Raw genomic sequence first — 21,538 nt, 5'->3', positions numbered from 1 at the left:
TCCTCAGCCCGTCGTAAGGCGACCCAGTCCTCGTACGAGGAGCAATAAACACACGGCACGTCGTGATTGCGACGCTCAGCGATAGCAGCGGCGAGGCGAGGCGCGGCGCGGCGCGGAGCAGCGCCAATCGGCGGCGCTCGTCGCGGTGGGCGCAAATTGTGTCACTTTTGGAGGCGGCCGGACGCTCGCGTGGGCGTCGCTGCCGCGGCGGGGGCGGGGGCGGGGGCGAGTCCGGCGCCGCGGCCGGCCTTCTGCGCAGGCGCGCGGGCCCGCGCGCGGTCCGCTCGAACCTACTTAACGCGCGCCGCGACGCCTCGGCGCGCACTGCGACCCGACGCTCCGCCGACGCCGCCGACGCTGCCTGCGACCGCACTCCGCTCCGACCACCTCCACCACACCACCTCCACAGCCGGTGAGTACCGGCGGGGACTCTACACGCCGGCACAACTCAGCATCCGCACTTGTCGATACCCATTTCAACTCTATTTTTACAATATTTTCCACCATTTTTGAGGTATTTTATGCACTGATGAACAAATGGTAGGCTGCCGTCCACCACGATTACTTCTGATCTCTTCCGTTCTCCCCATTTAAGCTCTCGATTGCAGCTAACCGGGCCTGTATTGAGGTAGCGGCGTAACAGCGAAATAAGTCCTCTCTTCCTTTTTTTAAATAGAATTTGCCATTTATCACTCTGACAAACTTTCTAAAATGCAACTTTTTAAAAGTCATGATGTCCAACATTTTTCCTCACACCTAGGCCACCCTGAACTATCGTTAATATTATTATTAAATTTTAGGACTAATTGTACCAAAATTTCTTCACGACCGGTTTCTGTCCTTAGGCTATTTTCAAATTTTCGCAGCTAAGTAACATGAGCTCCTTTGCCAGTTAGAGAGTGTCGCCTGAGGACTGATACTTGTCGTGGATAATTTTCCGAGCCACTGATGTTCCAGTATAACAAATAATGTCTTTAAATCTCTAATGCACTGTAGAGTTTCTTTCTGTAATTCCAGAAACGACAGTACATTTCGCCTGGTTATCTGCAGCATTTATTTCTCTTACAATCGTAATTTTATGAGTGTCCACCGTTCTTAAGTGATAAATACAAAATGCGTCACTACATACTATTCATTGAAGAGTGCTCAATCCTTGCCTACATCCGTTTTCACATATTTCATTTGACCTCAGTAAGGAAACATAATTCCAATAACGGGAAAGGGGGGACAGAATTTTGTTTCTTAAATACTGTAGGACTGTGGAGTGAAGTAAACAGAAGCTAACTTTTTTCACATGTTTTTACCAGAGGTATGGAGCTTTCCAAACGATCACGAAGATAGATTTATCATCTTATATGTCATTGACGAATTCTAGTTTTAACTGAAGTTTTCGGGAAATTAAATTGTAGACTTCGCAATTTCTAAGAGTGGTATCTCGACGAACATAGCTGATCTCTTTAGCTAAACCCCATATTCAGCTTTATTCTGTTACCAGACTTCTCTCGTTCATGCAAAGTTTTAACCATGTTAAAACAAAATGTATCCACTGCCACCTATGACGTTCGATCTGAATGTCTCGCACTCATTGTGTGGAAGAGTAGTCAGGTGATACAGTTGTGTTTTTCGATAAAGTTCTCTTTTCATCGGAGTGTCTGTATTAACGTTACCCTGTTGCTAAACACTAACTCTTAGACAGCACATTTCCCTGATTAAGAACAAATGAATTTCCTTTCTGGTCACTATTGTTTCCATTATCTCTTAAAACACGGGTTCATACTTTTGAAACTCCCAAATTTTTCTGCTGTGTTGCTGACAACTGTAAAGTGAGGCGTTCACCAATATCAAACAAGTTGTTCTTACAAACTATTTCAGCTTTATCAGTCTAACGCTCGAACATATGTATAATAAATTCAGTTTGCCGTCACTTCCAGTCATCAATAATTTTCGACACATTATTCACTGTTAATTGGAGTAGAGCGACGATTCAGTTAGCATTCACTGTCCACATGCATGTGTAGACATCTTCCCGACCAGGTCAGTACCATTTGTGGTGCGCCGCGTACTTCCCGAACAGGGACGCTCAGTTCTAGTACCCTTTCAAGAAAGAAACATTTCTTCCTTTCTCCCTCTTGTCCTTAACTTTCTCTTTTAATGAACGTTGATACTTGTGTAAATGTTAAGATAAATTTTATTTCATCACATGGAAAAATTTTCCAGGTTTGGGAGAGCTTCTCTAAGTCGAAGGAACTGATTTCTAGTGATTAACTAGTTTAGTTTATAGAACAAGAAGTTGCTCTTTTCAATTATGTTATTCTTTCAAATACAAGGGCATTCCATCAGGGGCAGAAATACGAAGACGGTTATCTCCTTGCAAATCGTGTTCTGTTTAGTGACATGTGTAATACGTGTTCCATCTCAAGCCTTAAACAAAACAAATTTCTTCACTTAATGCCTCTCACTGGCATTGTGCAACTACACTTAGTTTATCCATATTGAAGTAGAATAGTAGACGAAAAAATTCATAATCCATGTTGAAACGGTGCATTATAGTCCTTCGAAGTGGATTGACGTTGGTGCCACCGTTCCAATATTAGAGAGAGGTATCACACAGAAATTCCCAATTTTTAACGTGTGGTTTATTACGTTTTAACAGCTACGTTTCCGTTTGCAAACGCAGTTTCTCCTTTTTTGCCAGTACAACTAACGCCTCATAGGCTTCGCCGTCGTGCTGCGGAAACATAGCGGCATTCATTAGCGCTGACGTTTAGGTTGTGGCTGGTGCTGAAACGTGGTATACACCTCGCTTGTTGGACGTCACAGTTTTCGGCGTCCCTCCCAAGCAGATCTTCGTTCTGTCATCCCTCCAGAGGAGGAAGTAATTCGTCGTGTACGCAGCGTTTCTAATGTACTGCGTTGCAATGAAAATGGCAACTAGTTTTCCGTAGAAAAGAACAAGTGTTGCTAAATAAGTACATAGTTACTCGCATTTAGAACCTATTACACCATATGACAAGGAACGTTGTCAACAGACAGAGAACTATCAGCCTGCTGTAGTCGACGGCGCATATAACTTAGTGTTACTGGGTAGGACATGAAACAGTCTATAGAAGTGAGAAAAGTTTAATAACATGATATATTTTCATTCTCTTTTGTTTTATACTCGCATAACTTGCAAACTCATTGTCACCGAGCATCCAAATCGTAACATTTTGTTTATAATCCAAGAAGTACTTGCTGGAGGGTCGCTTCCATGTTAACAAACTAGTTACCCAAGAAATTCATATGAACGTGTTATATAATGTACTAATTTTATAAAAGGCTGTTATACTCGGACCTATTAGTAAGTAAAATTACGACTCATGAATACTACTAGCCAATTCATTGATACCTGTTACAACTCTATTATGTTTTCTCATAACACTACAAGGATTGTTTGTCGAGACTGCACTGTTTTTCATTATGTTAGCCATGTCAACATATCACTAAATACTGTTTCTGTGTAATAAATGTAACGTCTATTTCTCTTCGTTATGATGATAGAGGTAGAGATTGCATTTTACAGGAGCTTATAACTTAGTCGTAAGACGTGTGTGAATATTACAGCAATAATTTCTTTCTCGTTGGTTAGTTTTTATATTTCAGACAGGGGCATCCTGAAAACAGAAATGTGTAACTGTGAATGAAAATTCTACCTACCACACACTCAGATTAGAACTATTCAAACTTCCTCTCATGGTGACACCCTCCTAATACATACAGATTCACTAGACACGTTTTCAGTAATATTAGTAGCGAATGATATTTTAAAGAAATATTAAATTTAATATTTCATTAAACACCTCTTCACCGACACTAAAAGTTTCGGTGCCGTTATGAATTAAATGAATCCCGGGGGCTTAATGTAACTTACACGTTTACCTTTAGCCGGCCGGTGTGGCCGAGCGGTTCTAGGCGCTTCAGTCTGGAACCGCGCTTCCGCTACGGTCGCAGGTTCGAATCCTGCCTCGGGAATGGATGTGTGTGGTGTCCTCAGATTAGTTAGGCTTAAGTAGTTCTAAGTTCTAGGGGACCTCAGATGTTAAGTCCCATAGTGCTCAGAGCCATTTGAACGTTTACCTTTCTTACATTAGTCAAACACAAAATGCATTTTTACACAAATATGTTGTAGAAAACTGCAGAGGAGCAATGAGTACTCTTTTATTTAACTGAGGGTAACCTAACTGAACATAAATCCAGCAGTTTCTGAAATGTGACACTTCGTACGTATGTTTTGAACTGTGATTCTATCTTTCGTGTGTACGATCCCTCACTATTGTAGCTCGAAGGCATTGTTAACAAATAAACCGACAGAGAAGGCCAATGTACGGCAGAAGAATACAGATATCTAGTGCCATAATTGCAAGTCACACGTTGAAAATACTGAAATTCAGCATACCGATCACCCGTTCAATTCGCGATCCGTGGTTAACCTGAGAAGTATATTCTGTACTATTTTTCCAAATGTTCGTATTTGTTTTACAGTCTGAATTTATTAGTCTCGCGGCACAACTGATGCCACCACTCCACACACTGGGAAATCTGACACACCCATTTCGAAAAGCTCATCTCGGAATGAACGGACACGTAACTCAATTACAAGATTCACTCTACCCCTGGGACAAATCTCGTACACATGATTATGCGACTTTAGTTTTAACAGAATAGATTGGGATCATTCCATTAATGTAAAGAGACAGAACCCTCCAGAAATCTTCGAAGCAATCGTATTACACTAGAAGTGGCCTCGGCCTTAGTCTCAGTGGGTTTATCACTGTATATCTCTTAAGGAAGTGCCAAACTTTGTGAAACATCAGACAGACACAGAACAAAATTACTTTTCACAAGCGACGCATATCACAAAACGTCTCGAAACAAATGTTTCCGGTCTCACGAATAGTGCTCAATTTTTTTACTGCCAAATTTCATCACGTTTGTTAGCATATTGCCAGTTCTAGGCCTCTCTTCCGCGTTCAACGACTCTTTCGTTAGAAGCTCCTAGCAATTATTAAGAGGAAAACTGACACTTGTCGACGCATGTATACTGTTGCGTTTCGTTATCTCCACTTAAAATTGAGTTTCATGTTTTTCTAGATCACCAGTATTTTGAACCTGATCGAGAAAAAATTTGTTCAGTATGGGACCTCTTGTACAGACTGATCTAGAAAGTAGAATTCAAGCAATGATGGTGTCTCGAACCGAACGTGAGAACTACAAGCTCGTTAGAATCCAACTAAATATAAACCTTGTGCACGCTACCTCGATACGTATCGTAAGGAATTATTCAGACTGTCTTTTTCCCATCATATCTAACTGATTCCGTTTGAAACGCCTTAAATTGCTAGCAAAAAAAATGTACAAATGTCTAAATGTGAAGGGTCATTAAATCAAGTCAAATCAGTTTCAATTATTTTAGCCAAGGGAACAACAGCAGCTACTTAAGAAATGCACAACAAATTCACGTCTAAAAATGACGTCACATTGAGCAGAGCTACTGGTGCGGAGATATGGCTTAGCCACAGCCTAGAGGTTGTTTCCAGAATGAGATTTTCACTCTGCAGCGGAGTGTCCGTTGCTATGAAACTTCCTGAGAGATTAAAACTGTGTGCCGGACCGAGACTCAAACTCGGGACCTTTGCCTATCGCGGGCAAGTGCTCCAAGCCATGTCTCCGCAAAATCCTTTCTTCCAGGAGTGCTACATCTGCAAGGTGTGCAGAAGAGCTTCTCTGAAGTTTGGAAGGTAGGAGACGAGGTACTGACAGAATTGAAGCTGTGAGGACGGGTCCTGAGTAGTGGTCGGGTAGCTCACTTGGTAGAGCTCTTGCCCGCGAAAGGCAAAGGTCCCGAGTTCGAGTCTCGGTCCCGTACACAGTTTTAATCTGTCAAGAATTTAATGAATGTGGATTTATTCTGTCAGCGAGGATATTTAAACAACTACGTATCGGTCCCAGTTTGGAAAACCTGATATGAGCGGTTCGGTAAGCACATGGCCCTCCATAATGACTTATAATTACTCCATCGGATGACATAGCGGTCTTCTCCGCCGTAGCTACTCTCTCTGTGCGGTCTTACACTACCGCATCGTAATTATTATCTACCGTTACTACAAAAGAGGAGGTACTTGTAGGCCTGGGAGTGGAATTCTAGGAAGTTTCCTAACTCTATTCTACACTCCTGGAAATTGAAATAAGAACACCGTGAATTCATTGTCCCAGGAAGGGGAAACTTTATTGACACATTCCTGGGGTCAGATACATCACATGATCACACTGACAGAACCACAGGCACATAGACACAGGCAACAGAGCATGCACAATGTCGGCACTAGTACAGTGTATATCCACCTTTCGCAGCAATGCAGGCTGCTATTCTCCCATGGAGACGATCGTAGAGATGCTGGATATAGTCCTGTGGAACGGCTTGCCATGCCATTTCCACCTGGCGCCTCAGTTGGACCAGCGTTCGTGCTGGACGTGCAGACCGCGTGAGACGACGCTTCATCCAGTCCCAAACATGCTCAATGGGGGACAGATCCGGAGATCTTGCTGGCCAGGGTAGTTGACTTACACCTTCTAGAGCACGTTGGGTGGCACGGGATACATGCGGACGTGCATTGTCCTGTTGGAACAGCAAGTTCCCTAGCCGGTCTAGGAATGGTAGAACGATGGGTTCGATGACGGTTTGGATGTACCGTGCACTATTCAGTGTCCCCTCGACGATCACCAGTGGTGTACGGCCAGTGTAGGAGATCGCTCCCCACACCATGATGCCGGGTATTGGCCCTGTGTGCCTCGGTCGTATGCAGTCCTGATTGTGGCGCTCACCTGCACGGCGCCAAACACGCATACGACCATCATTGGCACCAAGGCAGAAGCGACTCTCATCGCTGAAGACGACACGTCTCCATTCGTCCCTCCATTCACACCTGTCGCGACACCACTGGAGGCGGGCTGCACGATGTTGGGGCGTGAGCGGAAGACGGCCTAACGGTGTGCGGGACCGTAGCCCAGCTTCATGGAGACGGTTGCCAATGGTCCTCGCCGATACCCCAGGAGCAACAGTGTCCCTAATTTGCTGGGAAGTGGCGGTGCGGTCCCCTACGGCACTGCGTAGGATCCTACGGTCTTGGCGTGCATCCGTGCGTCGCTGCGGTCCGGTCCCAGGTCGACGGGCACGTGCACCTTCCGCCGACCACTGGCGACAACATCGATGTACTGTGGAGACCTCACGCCCCACGTGTTGAGCAATTCGGCGGTACGTCCACCCGGCCTCCCGCATGCCCACTATACGCCCTCGCTCAAAGTCCGTCAATTGCACATACGGTTCACGTCCACGCTGTCGCGGCATGCTACCAGTGTTAAAGAATGCGATGGAGCTCCGTATGCCACGGCAAACTGGCTGACACTGACGGCGGCGGTGCACAAATGCTGCGCAGCTAGCGCCATTCGACGGCCAACACCGCGGTTCCTGGTGTGTCCGCTGTGCCGTGCGTGTGATCATTGCTTGTACAGCCCTCTCGCAGTGTCCGGAGCGAGTATGGTGGGTCTGACACACCGGTGTCAATGTGTTCTTTTTTCCATTTCCAGGAGTGTATTTTACCTTCTGCTCATTGATATTTCTCGAACGAGAAGAAAAGGATATATTTGTTATGAAAATATTAAAAGGAGCGAGAAGAAATGTTTATTTGCTCCTTAGAGGGGTAAAACGTGAGTGGAATATTTGTGCGAAAGCAGAACTGTGTGCACAGCCGCAATTGAAACCCAGACACACACCAACAGCGGACGGTGCCCACTCGGCAGACTTGCTCTACACAGTATATAACATGACGTTTTCCACCTGTTCCACCTCTAACACTCATGGTTTCTACTAGCACAGATTTCTTGGTTAGTGTGAATATTTTATAGAGAAACGTGTTGCACTGTGAAGCTTTGCATCGGTCTACGGGTATATAAGAAGGCTGCTGTTTGTCGAAGCCATACATCCTGAGTTCCCGTCCGAGAACGGCAGAATGTTATCTCACCATAGCCACATAAGTCCGAGGGAGTTCCTTCCATTAAATAAGATTCCCTAAGCAATGTTTAAACTCAGCAATCTACATTTCATTTTAGTGTCGGTTCAAGAGTCATGTGCTCTTGGGTTGTGTACACTGAGGTGACCGCCTTATATCTTGTCGGACCTCCCGTTGCCCGGCTTAGTGCATCAACTCGGTGTAGCATGGACCTAACATATCATGGGAAGTCAGCTGCAGAAATATTGAGCTATCCTGCCTCTGTATACTTCCATAACTGCGAAATCGTGGCAGGTGCGGGACTTGTGCAATACTTGATCTCTCGATTGTGGCCCATAAATGTTCCATTGGATTCATGTCGGGCGTTCTGAGTGGTCAAATTATTCACTCTGTCAGAATGTTTTTCTACCCGACAGCGAACAAGACACGGCGCACTGTCATATACAACAATTCCATCGTTGTTTGGGAAAATGATGTTCAAGAAAGACTGAAAAAGCTTCCAAGTAGCCGAACATCCAGAGGATCCATTCCATTCCAAGAAAACACAGCCCACACCATTACAGAGCCATCATCAGCTTGCGCATTGCCTTCTGGACTGGCTTCATGGGCTCTGCACCAGACTCGAACCCTACTGTCAGCTCTTACCAACTGAAACTGGGACTCAGCTGACCAGGCCTTGCTTTTCCAGTCATCTAGAGTCCGATCGATATGGTCACGAGCCCAGGAGAGGCGCTGCAAGCGATGTTGCATTGGTAGCAAAGGCACCCTCGTCCGTCGTCTGCTGTCATAGCCCATTAACGCAAAATTCCGCAGCACTGTGCTAAAGGATGTTTTTTTCGTGGGTCTTACATTCATTTCTGTGGTTATTACACGCAGTGTTGCTTGTCTGTTAGCACTGACTGCTCTACGCAGACGCCGTTACCTTCGGTCGTTAAGTGAAAGACGTCGGCCACTGCGTTACCCGTTGTGAAATGTAACGCCTGGAATTTGATATTCTCGGCAAACACTGGCCTCTGTGGATTGCGGAACATGATATTTCCCTGACTTTTTCGAAATATAATGTGCTATGCGTCCAGCTGCCACTACCATTCCGCACTCACGGTCTATTAATTCCCGTCGTGCGGCCACAATCACGTCGGAACCACCTGAGCACAAATGATAGCTCCGCCAATGCGTCGTCCCCTCACACTATGTGCGACACTACCGCCATTTGCTTATGTGCACATGGCTATCCCATGATTTTTGTCACCACAGTGTAATTCGCTGTATGTTAATGAGCAGAATATAATTCATGGGTCTATCAATGTTATAGAAACAAACAGACCAGTGGGCATCCGTGACAAAGGCTTGACAGAAGCGCAGTAAGTAGTACTCGTGGCAACGTGTAAACGCTAAGGTTTATCCATTTCAAAATGTAGCCGTTTCACTATAGGTGGATACCAGAATGAAAAAGAGATCGAACAGTTAACTTTCATCTTCTGCAATCTAAATTTGTCTCTCGATTACCTCCATCACGAACTGTATGCGATGAGAAGGTGCAGTGACGGATTGCGCCATTCGTTTATTGATATGTATTAGGGAGTGATGTAATAGACAGAAACCCAAAAAAATATAAGAATGTAAATTAAGCTTACAAAACTGGATTACGTTATTAACACTTAGACATTAACTTTATCCCAAAGTTACCAATTTCTTCGTAGAGTCATCTCCGGCTTCCAATCGTATCTGATGAATGAATGACATCATCAGCCATTGTGACTGTCGTAATGCTACTCGCACTGCGCCTACAGGCTGCTGTTGCCAAATGTGTTGCGATTGTCACAAATATTTGTTCGATCTGCTTCTGTCATGTTTACTTTTACTTCACGAAAGCTGCATCTAACGCTTTGTTTGGTTCGTGAAACAGGTTTTATTTTCTTTAGAAGTTCCTTGTGATCACAATTTCAATACCATTTATAATGAAGACTGCACAGAAACCACTATTTTTGTGTCAGAGAAAATGTATCATAAAATAAATTCCCAAACCGGTTTTTTATGGAGCTTTGTGTCACATTATACCTCTACATCATTAGTTGAACTATGGTTCAAAGGACCATTATTGTACAAAGCAGTCGCAGGCTACTGCTATTCTTTAACCGTTCTTTAAGAGACTATGCGTTATACAGTCCTGAAAATTTGTTCACTGTAATATACCTTCATTCATCCCTAACAATAGCCGATATGGAGTGTATGAAAGAGTAATATAAGTGCAGGGTAAAAGGATCCTAACGCAAGAGATCCCAGGCGTCAAAGATTTCCAGTACGAAGGTAAAGACGGTTTGAACAGTATGTTTAGCGTAGATTACGGTTGAAGACGAAGAGAGTCATCGCAAGAGCAACGATAAGGATGAGACTATCGACTATCAACAACAAACATGAAAATTTAGAAGTCTATAGTACTAGCTCGAAGTGAAGCAATTTTCCATTTAAAATGTAAAATTTCAGACGAAGTTAAACCATAGATGATGTCAAACTTTCTTCACCAATTGATCTCTCTGGTATCAAAATTTACCCGAAATTCAGGAGGAATTGCATAAACAATGTGGCTACTCAATCTTGGAAAAAGTCCTAGAGAATTCCAGGTGTGAGGGGGAAGATGGAGTCAAGAAGTTCCTGATGAATTAATCTGAGCGGGGTGCGGTGGGGACAGCATACCACTTTTCTCTCAGATAAGCTATATACCGGGAATAAGCAGCAGTTTAGCCACAGTTTTTAAACATCGATAATTTTTATGGAATAATATTGGTATAATTAACACACTTTAAGGCATTAAGTACTTTGAAATTTGTGATTTATAAAATTCAATAAAATTTAACTTTAATGTTAAGTTAAAAATGCAAAATTTCTTAAGACTTTATGAAATTCCTGAAATTCCCCGAGATTTCACTGATATTTCCAGCGAAAATGTAATTCCCTGAGAATTCCAGGTTTTCCAGAAGAATCGTCACCCTGATAAACATGTACGTTGGAATACACATAACATATATATGAAACACGGACTACAGGAAGTCATGTGAAAGAACTTGAAATTCAATTGTATAGGACCTTAAATTAAATGGACATACAACAGGTAAAAAATAAGTAACGAGACCGAGCGAAACTTCGATTACTGCACATCATGTCCAATTGTAGTGAACAGTTGCTGTACCAGCCAGGAACATCTAAATTCGTGCTTCAAGGACTAGTGGAGGGGAAAAATTGGAAAGGGTCAATGGTTACAGTAACTGGACTGTCGAGGCTATTAGGCGAGTTAGCCATATAAACAAAATACTGTACTCACATAAGAGAGTAAAACCTAGATGATGGTATGAAATCAGTCGAAAGATTGATGAGATTAAAAGAAACTGAATCGCTACCTGTTACACGCATGTGCTCTTCTAACATGCTGCTTCCAGAGTGTGAGGTGCCTGCAAGTGACAGTACCGTTACGTAAGTAACTCGGCTGTCGGTAACAGGTAAGGGTTCTGACGGTGCAATGAAGTCGTCATGAGAGAACGAAGCTTTGGTGCGAGATGGAAGCATTGGACATGCAGGTACGGCTAAATCTATAATAGTTAGCTGTACAAAACCTGACGAATCCTACCAGAAAAAAAAACTACAAAACATTTTTACGTATTATGATCGATGAGCATGTTCTCGAAATGCAAGATACACAACAGAAGGAGTCCATTGACAGCAGGCAGGTTATAAAATGTGGCTGGTGTTGATGAATGAGAGAAGAATGCTCGCCCGCGATGCATAGTAATACCATCTCCAGGACTAAGTGCTGTTTTCTTGTACCTTTCAGGAACTCGGTCTGTAATGTTGCAGGTCGATGTATCGTATGTAGCTTACGGGTCCGAATCTGCTGCAATGGCATAATATTCGCAAGTATCATAATCATGCTGTCTCCCGTCTTATGAATATTCGACAAAGGTGAAGGCTGGATGCTATCCAAGCATTTTTCAGTGGTATCATACAAACGTCACATCATGAAAATGGCGCTGTTTAGCGCCCGGAAACCTCAAACCACACACACACACACACACACACACACACACACATGAAAATGGCACATTTCTGTGATACATGACAAGTATTGAAAGGTTTAGGTATCGTGCTCTGCTTCCCTGAGTACGTGCCACTTTGCTATATCCTGCCTACTCAGGTAGTTTCAGTGGCTTTTTCTAAATATATGACGGGTGTCTTTTTAAACGTCACGTAGAAAATAGGCTTAACACTAACATTCAGCAAGGGAAAATTTGCTTATTACGAATGGTTCATAGTAACAGTCTTAGGTCGGAGAAACAATCAAAAATGAAAGCAACTTATTTTACCAGTCCCCATATACTTCCGTAATACAAGGCTATATCAGTCAGTGTATGTTGAAACAAGCCATGGAACATTTTCGATCAGATATCAAAATAGTTTAAAGGAATCACAGACTTTTCCAACTTACTTCCTTTAACACTTCTCGCCACGGGGACTAACTTCTTTCCACACCTTACGTTTGGAGGCATACGCTCGTTTTTTGTTACTGCTTTGGGCATTATCACTTCAGTAGTCTCCTTGGTACTGCTTTCTCTGTTAATAAAGTAGTTTCAAAAACAAGACATTTTTAGAAGCTCAGTGAGTGTTGATTCGATTTATTTTTATCACTGCACTTCTGCTGTCGTCCGTGATTTCTAGTAACAGCAAATTTCTTTCTAGGACCAGAAGTAATACAAGAATCTAACAAAGTGAAAATTATATTGTTCAAATGGTTCAAATGGCTCTGAGCACTATGGGACTTAATTTCTGAGGTCATCAGTCCCCTAGAACTTAGAACTACTTAAACCTAACTAACCTAAGGACATCACAAACATCCATGCCCGAGGCAGGATTCTAATCTGCGACGGTAGCGGTCGCGCGGTGCCAGACTGTAGCGCCTAGAACCGCTCGGCCACTCCGGCCGGCAATTATATTGTGTTCTATAGTTTTTGTAAGTAGAAAGTGAGCTTGTACGATGTTCTTAGTGTTCTTATTGTGTTAGTTCAGTTAAAGTTAAGCGCAAACCCGTATTACTGGCTCACATGATGGCTCACATGTCGGAATCTAATTCTGCGAGTCAGTCTACCTTTCTGTTATTAGAATTGTATCACAATGGAAGTCGGTAATTATAGATATCAAAACAAATAAAAATGCAGCAGGGTTAAGAAGCACCAATACATTAAACTAATACAAATTTGTAACTATTCATCCTCTCCAGTTCTATTATGATGAGATGTAACTATTTGTTTTCGCACACAAAAACATTGATAAACATCTCTTTATCTGTGAACTATGTGCTCCGCAAGAATTCATCGGGTCGAAGATCATGATGGCACTTCAACTGCATTTCATAATGACATTGCTATCCTGTGTGTAAGTGAGGAAGAATTACATGATCTGCTGAATGGAATGAACAGTCTGATGAGTACAGAAAATGGATTGAGAGTAAACTGAAGACAGGCGATTTACGTTAAGTGATTCACCAAAATCACCGGAAACGGAAATCTGGATGGCCGTTCTGAGATCGGAACCACCGTCATTCTGACCGCGAGTCCAGTTTGTCGGTCGGTACCAAAATGTTCCAAAAAGCTGCGCACGAGAATGCAATTTTTCAGAGGGTCATGTCTCGGGTTCTATTGAGATACGTGGTCAAAGGTTTTCACAGCTTTTGGCCTATTGATCATTTTCATAACTGTTAGAAGAACGGCCATTTATAGTTCGCCTACACTACAGGGTCAAAATTTGGACATTACACAGTTCCTCAAGCCCAGGAAAATTGAGCAAATCGTTTGTTTCTTTTGCATTAGGTATGGTCTAAGGTCAACTTTTAAGAATTACACAGTTCCTCAAGCCCAAGAAAATTAAGCAAATCGTTTGTTTGTGTAGCAGTAGGTGTGGTATGGAGTGGGACTTAGATGGCTTATAAAAGCACCATTTGTTAATTGGCAGTTCCTGAGAAAATCCCGAAAAACGATGACTTTTGAGTAAAAAAAATACAAACCGTGGGGAAGACCACTTCTGTAACATCTGTTCATGGCAAGTCGTGGCCTTAAAAGAGGCACATAATGGTCACGTACCATATTTACCCTAACACAGATCATGAAGAAGAAACTGGATAAATATCTAAGCAGTCATTTGGTCTCCATAGATCTTGAAAAAGCGCATGACACTGTACCACTAAAGCTATTATTCGACGTACTGTGGCCAGGGAAAATGCCGAAACGTTATCTAAGAAATAACATGAACCTCTACAAGCCGGCAGAATGTGAGTGAGAGTCTAGACGGGTTCTCAGAAAAGAAGGGATGCTACCTGTCTCGCACACTCTTTAAGATGTACGTGCAAAAGGTACTGGATCTATGGTATAGAAGGGGCATTTGCATGGGCATTCATGTAGGGAACCAGTGTATGTACACCATTTTCTATACTGACGATCAGGTAGTCCCTGCAAACGATGAAAGGATATTTCTTACCTGCTTAGGAAATTGCTGGACAAGTATAAAACGTTGGGTTTGAAAATCAATTCTGAGAACACGGAATTACTGTACTGCGGGGAGGAGGGAAGTAACTTGTCCATTGGCGGACATCATATTGTGTAAAGATTTTCACTAATTGGGTATCCTGTCTTGTGATGGAAGATCTGACAGAAATATCCAAGAAACGATCTGGCTAACTACAAATTAAATCCTGTACTTGGTCCACAGAAAGAAGGTCAAACGTTAAAATGCATCTATACAAACCAGCGTGAAACTAGTAACAAGCTATGGTAGTGAGTGCTGGGAACGCTCAGATAATCTTAGAGCTTCAGAAATGGAGCCCCTGAGAAAAACATGAAGAATTTCCAATCATCACATGTAAGAAAGGAGGAAATAAGAGGAACGACCCGGATTCATTATACACTGCTGGCCACCGTAAATGCAACACCCTGAAGGAAGCATCCGAATCGAGTGAAATTTACACCATGAGTTTGCAGCGATGAGATATGCAACTGATTAGAATTTCAGCGCAGACGCACATCACGCGCGCCTGTGGCGCCACCTCATAGCGCCATTTAAGGCTTGGCGATTTCGACGAGTGTACGTTCGGCATGTGTGTTTACCTTGTGGTTGTTTCACAAGACGATCAGTTATGCCTCGTAGACAACAGCGAACATCGTTTGATCAAGTATCCGAGTTCGACAGAGGAAGGATAGTGGCTTACCGAGATTGTGGATTATCATACAGAGAAATCGCTAGTCGTGTTGGACGTAACCAAACAACTGTAATACGGATATGTGACCGTTGGATGCAGGAGGGTACGACGCACCGACGTGGTCGATCGCATTCACCTCGGTGCACCACTGCACGTGCTGATAGGCAAATTGTGCGCATGGCAGTGACGGATCGCTCAGTGACATCCCGAACCATAGCACAGCACATGGCGTCTGTAACGCATCATCCAGTGTCTGCGCGTACCATTCGACGCCGTTTACAGCAGAGTGGTCTGTCCGCAAGACGTCCATTGATTCGTCTACCACTGACGCAGAACCACAGACGTCTCCGTCGCCAATGGTGTGATGACAGACGGATGTGGACGGCAGAATGGAATGACGTTGTCTTTACTGACGAGGCACGCTTCTGTCTGCAGCACCACGATGGTCGGATTCGAGTGTGGAGACATCGTGGAGATAGGATGCTGGACAGCTGCATTATGCACCGCCACACTGGTCTTGCACCGGGTATTATGGTATGGGGCGGTATTGGATATTACTCTCGCACTCCTCTAGTACGCATTGCCGGTACTTTAAATAGCCGGCGCTACATATCCGAGGTGCTGGAGCCAGTTGTCCTTCCTTACCTTCAGGGCTCGGCCACAACCATATTTCAACAGGATAATGCGCGACCACACGTGGCACGCATTGTCCAAAGGTTCTTCGTCAATAACCAGATTGAATTGCTTCCCTGGCCGGCTCGCTCTCCGGATCTTTCGCCGATAGAAAACATGTGGTCCATGGTTGCTCAACGAGTGACCCAGATTACATCCCCAGCTGCCACACCAGATGATCTTTGGCAACGTGATGGCCGTAGGTTAGGTTTAAGCAGTTCTAAGTCTACGGGACTGATGACCTCAGATGTTAAGTCCCATAGTGCTCAGAACCATTTGAACAATTTTTGTATGTGTAACTGGTGTAGTGAACACATGAAGGGTTCTGGGATCGTCGAAAGGGTTCTGAGGTCACCTAACAGTATGTCAAAACTTTACTGACCTCCAGAATATATAAGCAGCATACCCTGCTCTAACAGGGAAAAAAAGGATCCTGCTGAAAAATACTCGTGTCGTATAAAAATGGCGAATATGCTCCTCTTTGAAAGACTCCGACAGGAGAATGAGGGAAAGAGACATCTCAATCCTCATTTCGCTCTTCCTCACTAAGCATGTTGGCATGCGAAGATATTCGTCCATTTTTGTACTAAAAGAGAATAGAAGAGAGACACTGCAGATGGAAGAGCGAAGAGACAGCGTCAGAGGAAGAAAGAAGACATTAATGGTGAGAGAGAAATGACAGTGAAAGAGAAAGAGAAGGAAAGGCGCTTGAGGACAAATGGTAGCCAAAGGAAGAGGAAATAGTTATGGCCAATTTCAGAGGCACTAAAAGGGAAGGGGAGTTGGGTGGAGGTAGTAATAGTAGTGGTCGAGCGGTTCTAGGCGCTACAGTCCGGAACCGCGCGACCGCTGCGGTCGCAGGTTCGACTCCTGCTTCGGGCATGGATGTGTGTGATGTCCTTGGGTTAGTTAGGTTTAAGTAGTTCTAGGTTGTAGGGGACTGATGACCTCAGAAGTTAAGTCCCATAGTGCTCAGAGCCATTTGAACAGATAGTAATAGTAGGAGCAAAAGAGAGATGACACAGGAAATGAAAAAGAGAGTCATGATAGGCTAGTCTGGATCCCCCCCCTCCCCCCCTCACGCAACAGCCCACTTATCCCCATACCTTATATCTGTGCATTCGTGTGTTTCGGTTTCCTAGTCTCGAGGTGTAAACCCTGAAAAAATCATCCCAAAAGACATGTGTGGAGAGAAGGCAATGGTGGTTGCAGAGAAAGACAGTAGAATGTAAGCGAGAAAGAAAGAGACAGTGGCAATTGGAGAGAAAAAGAAAGTGGGAAAGAAGGAAACAGTGGTGAGAGAGAGTGGGACAAAAGGATGAAGACAGTGACAATGCGAGAGACAGGGAGATGCTGAGTATGAGGTCTTCGCCAAAGACTGAGTAAAAGGATCTACCTAGTCCAGTCACATTAATGTGGCCACCGCCCACAGTCGAGGTCATCAGGCAATACGCACTCAGAGACGGTCGGTGGCATCATTAACTGGTACATAAAGCGTGTCAGTAGGGGCGGGGGAGGGGGAGGGGGACCGCGGGAAACTGTGCTGTCTTGTCTTAATGCTGAAACGGAGCGATTTACCTGACGTCGAAAAGGATTTGGACTAATGGCTTTCAGGCCAAGGGTGACAGCATTTCCAAAAGGGTTAAATTCATATACTGCTTGCGTGTCGCCGTGGTTAAAGTATAAAGCACACGGCAAAATGGCGCCATCCAAAACCGGCGCCAAGGCAATTGTGGTGCACCACAGGCCATGTATGGCGTGGATGAATGACAGTTGTGCCGGCCGAAGTGGCCGTGCGGTTAAAGGTGCTGCAGTCTGGAACCGCAAGACCGCTACGGTCGCAGGTTCGAATCCTGCCTCGGGCATGGATGTTTGTGATGTCCTTAGGTTAGTTAGGTTTAACTAGTTCTAAGTTCTAGGGGACTAATGACCTCAGCAGTTGAGTCCCATAGTGCTCAGAGCCATTTGAACCAAAGACAGCTGTGTAGATGTGTACGGACAAACAGACACGCAACTGTTGAACAACTGACCGCCCATATGAAACAAGGGGATACCAAATATGTCTCCTCAACGACCTTTAGGCGAACATTGCCACATATTGGCATCCACCGCCGACACCTGGTTCATGCACCCTTGCAGACTATTGGTCATTGGCAATGAAGGCTGGAATTTGTACGGCAATATCGCAGCTTGACGTCCACTGAGTGGCGAAAGTTGGGCTTTTCAGATGAATCACATTTAATCCATTATTGGGGGTGCACGGCGTGAAACGTCTGGAAGTAAACATTCTGCAAGCGTCCAGGTGGGAGGGCATTCCCTGGGTGGTCTGCTCAATCTGGGAGGCACAATAAATCAACTCAAGTATGCACCTGTCCTTGGGGATCATGTACACTCCTCTCTTGATTCACCAGTCTTCTGATTGGTTTGATGCGGCCCGACGCGAATTCCTCTCCTGGTCAACCTCTTCATCTCAGAGTAGCTCTTGCAACCTGCCTCCTCAACTGTCTGATGGATTTATCTCAATCTCTGTCTTCCTCTACAGCTTTTACTCTATACATAACCCTCTAGTCTCATCTCCCTGGTGTCAAAACGTATATCGAGCGTCATCACACTAAGATAAGTTTGTGGCGTAGGGTACGGAAACGGGTTAACTTATTACACATAATCAACAGTTTCGATAATACCAATAATAGTTTGGCGACCTGGACTGAAAATATACGTTAGAATTTTCGTCCCTATTGCATTACGCTGCGATTGAAGGTATGTAATATATTTATTCGAAATAAATGGAAGAAAGTTGTGTCTTGTGTCATTATGTTTCATTTACTCAGTGCTTTTTAAAGGAACGTGACACCTTAGTAGCTGGCTCTTTGACCTGTGGTCTTACACCTTTTCTCTTTCCGATACTATATAATGTAATTCTCAACAGTCTCCAACCTGCCAGACCTGTGGTTAATCGTTGGACGCCAAAAAGAATTAGTAGTGAGACCAATTATTGACAGTATTACACCAACATGTTAACTTAGTTTTCATGAAGTAGTAATGTTATTCAGCGACTCGAGTAAAACAAGTTTTCTAAAGATATACGGTTATATACGGTTGTGGAACACCGAACCAAAGCCTTAAACGTGTGGATCCCAGACTTTTTACTTCTTGTGGGGACAAATATTTTGGCTTGAGTTTCAAATAGCAACTTTCCACGTGAATTTAATGATTTATAGTTTAGCTATAGACTATGCCTAGGTAAAATAAAAATCAGAAAACAGCACATCCTGTCATTTATGTTTATGAGTGTATATCAGTGGTTAGCATTTAATATATAATTGGTCAAATAGTCAAATTAAAAATACAAGCTTCACTTAGAGCCCACAACGTATATAGAAATAATTAGTTCGATAATTCTTTCAAACATATAGAAAGGAGGCAGATGCCACCAGCAGAAGTTCTTACACGTGCAATCAATCTTGATGCTAGAGTTTTCACATTTTAAGAGATATTTTTAGTCTGGCCTACTGTTCATAGTTGACGATTCTGTTTGCGTTACCTCGACTTCGGTATGCTGATTTGTAGCACGGCACATACATTCGTAATGAACTGTCAGTTCCATTTCCGTGAAGATTCGTATAATACGTGAAATACATGACAGTGAACAGTAGGGCGAGTACGACCAAAAATTACGTTTGCAATCAGGGTGCAGAGTAACAGAAGTTATTACACGCTGATATTTCAGCGAAATAACTTTAGGAAGTGGGGCAGCAAATGAGACGGGAATTACATGGCGAGTGTTGCGCGCCGCGGACACGCGGAGCACTCGCTCAGTCGCGGCGCTGCTGTGGCAGTCAACCGAAACCGGGGAGGGCCGACACTTAATATTTCTCCACTCTGGCGCGTAAACTTCGTAGTATTTGTTGCATGCTTCCCGCCCGAATGCCCCGTTCTTATTTAGCCTCTGGTGTGGCTGACTACCTTGAAACAAGAGGAAAAAGTAGCGTTGGCCAGGAAAATAATAAGTACACTGTCAAGTAAAAGAAATATCGTTTGCGATCTTGGGAGGACTTTGTTCTTGTTACAGAGGTAAATCTCTGACTTGGCGAAAAATGAAGTTTCTTGTACAAGCTACAGGCTTTTCGCAAACGAAATTTTACATTCTCAGAGTTTTCTCCCTGAAACCTAATAACCCAATTTTTTTTATTTTTTCGTAATTCGAGAACGGCTCCACAGTGACCTACTCCATCACATAAACATATTTTATTTGCGACTGTGCAGAATTTACATATAAACTGGATACCGACCGCGAATTCGTCCCCTCTTCTTTTTTTCTCCCATCTCCCCCCTCCCCCCCGTGTCTCGCTATCTCTCCCTCCCACCCTCTCTCTCTCTCTCTCTCTCTCTCTCTCTCTCTCTCTCTCTCTCCGAGTTTCCCTATCTTCCTCCTCATCGTTCTTACTATTAGGCATAAAATTCATTCTTCACAGCAATCAGTAACATCACAGTTACCTCTCTGCTATTTTTGCATTTACATACGACGCGTGTTTTATCATGACCGTAGCTCCGCATCGGGTAATCTGCTGGAACTGCGATGTACTGAATGGAAGCTAAATTTCGTGGTCGTCTTCTTCATCTGTTGATTGGCTTAGGTGCTCCCGTCAAAGTACTTTCAGCTTTTTACGGCAAGCAGTGAACTATCTTATTCTAAATTTTTATTCTCCGTCACAATTTTTTAGCCACGTGCAAGCTCTTCTATATAAACGCTCCAGATCCAATATTGTCACCTTATAGAGCACTCTCAAATTTTCTAGTGTATGCGCTCAACCACTCTTATTCTTCTAGTGCCTTGAACCATATATTTCCCGACGTATTTGTGGTTCGTACGAGGTGCAACGCTCTTTTCCACATGATGCGCTTTGTACATTCTTTCACTGCAGTAAAAACTTCGAAGCATTCCTGAAGCTTGGATTGTAAGCCATATTCCCCAGCCGTAAGTGTTCTTCAGAAGTAAATGTAACTTTCAGCCAATCATAAGAATATCTCATAAGATCAGTAATATTCCCAATAGAAGATACACACTTAACGCACAGACAAACAGCACTCTTCATTTCCTCATTGATGGGAAAGTGTAATGGTTAGATACGATGACCTGAGACATATTTTAACATTGTGTAGTGAAAGACGGGTGATCCCGTTTATGAGCAGTGCAGGAATGGAACGACAATTCGAGGAAAAAAATTCATTAGCAATCGATTATAATGTTACTGATGTGATCTTGATTCCTTAGCGACCGGAAAATTTCAAAAAGTGGAACTAACACGCAGAATCTTTTGTAAGGAGTGAACGAATTAAATGAATTATTTAGGGAGGGGGCAGTGCCTCAGCATGGTGAACCAAAATCTGACATACCTAGAAAATATTGCTCTTCACTGTTTCATTGTACTGAGAGGTCATCCGGTCGAACTGAAGGAAGACTTTGGAGAATCTGCAGACTTTCTACGTGCGCTATAACAGGGCGTTTCCGTTCATGGTGAGACTCAGGTTCTTAATACGGAATCATTGATAGGAAGATAACGCTGTCATCAAAAAATTCATT

General features: G+C 43.6%; 1 protein-coding gene across 1 annotated transcript in view; it reads left to right on the top strand.

Annotated features, from left to right (window-relative positions):
- Positions 1-335: 335 nt before the first annotated feature.
- LOC126251808 (allatotropins-like) overlaps positions 336-21,538 on the top strand; it is a 350,132-nt gene continuing 328,929 nt past the window's right edge. The window contains exon 1 of the mRNA XM_049952452.1: positions 336-412. The gene's annotated coding sequence lies outside the window, so the exon portion shown is untranslated. The remainder of the gene's footprint in view (positions 413-21,538) is intronic.

Source organism: Schistocerca nitens, chromosome 4 (genome assembly GCF_023898315.1).
Source record: "Schistocerca nitens isolate TAMUIC-IGC-003100 chromosome 4, iqSchNite1.1, whole genome shotgun sequence".
NCBI lineage: Eukaryota > Metazoa > Arthropoda > Insecta > Orthoptera > Acrididae > Schistocerca > Schistocerca nitens.
This window is presented reverse-complemented; position numbering and strand designations above follow the sequence as displayed.